Consider the following 1,277-nt stretch of genomic DNA (forward strand, 5'->3'; position numbering starts at 1 on the left):
GAGGCTGGTCCGAAAAGTCAGGCAGTGATTGGCTGCCGCTGGAGTTCTCAGTCGTGTGATTGGCTAAGACGCACCAGTTACCAGCGCGCCGCCTATATCCAGGGCGTCAGTGCAGAGCGCAGCTGTCAGCAGTGGTGATGCTCATAGTGCACAGGTAGATGCCGGGGTACAGGTAGATGCCGGGGTACAGGTAGATGCCGGGGTACAGGTAGATGCCGGGGTACAGGTAGATGCCGGAGTACAGGTAGATGCCGGAGTACAGGTAGATGCCGGGGTACAGGTAGATGCCGGGGTACAGGTAGATGCCGGGGTACAGGTAGATGCCGGGTTACAGGTAGATGCCGGGTTACAGGTAGATGCCGGAGTACAGGTAGATGCCGGAGTACAGGTAGATGCCGGGGTACAGGTAGATGCCGGGGTACAGGTAGATGCCGGAGTACAGGTAGATGCCGGGGTACAGGTAGATGCCGGGGTACAGGTAGATGCCGGAGTACAGGTAGATGCCGGGTTACAGGTAGATGCCGGGTTACAGGTAGATGCCGGAGTACAGGTAGATGCCGGAGTACAGGTAGATGCCGGGTTACAGGTGCAGGAGACGTGAGCAGTCTGCCGCTGTGTGTGTACACGAGTCTACAACAAGATCTATGAATCTGGATCTAAAATAAATCAAGTATAAAGATGACCAGAGTTCTGTAATTTCATGGACATTGATGCTGTGGCCATAGGAGGTGCCATCAGTTTCTGCTGGGTGCTGGTCCCCTCCCTCCAGTGAGGACAGGAGTCTTACGCCGGCGTCACACGCTACGATATATCGTGCGATATGTCGTCGGGGTCATGGATTCCGTGACGCACATCCGGCATAGCTAGAGATATCGTAGCGTGTGACAGCTCCGAACGACTGTGAACGAGCAAAAATACTCACCTTATCGTTGCTCGTTGACACGTCGCTCATTTTCAAAATGTCGGTCCTCTTTCAGCGCACCGGTTGTTCATCGTTCCCGAGGCAGAACACATCGCTACGTGTGACACCTCGGGAGTGATGAACTGCAGTTTACCTGCGTCCCACTGGCAATGAGGAAGGATGGAGGTGGGCGGAATGTTACGTCCCACTTATCTCCGCCCCTCCGCTTCTATTGGGCGGCCGCTGTGTGATGCCGAACGTCCCTCCCCCTTCAGGAAGAGGATGTTTGCTGCCCACAGCGAGGTCGTGCGGGAGGTAAGTACGTGTGACGGCGGTTACCGCCTTTGTGCGCCACGGGCAATGAATTGCCCGTGAC

Source organism: Anomaloglossus baeobatrachus, chromosome 1 (genome assembly GCF_048569485.1).
Source record: "Anomaloglossus baeobatrachus isolate aAnoBae1 chromosome 1, aAnoBae1.hap1, whole genome shotgun sequence".
Classification (NCBI taxonomy): Eukaryota; Metazoa; Chordata; class Amphibia; order Anura; family Aromobatidae; genus Anomaloglossus; species Anomaloglossus baeobatrachus.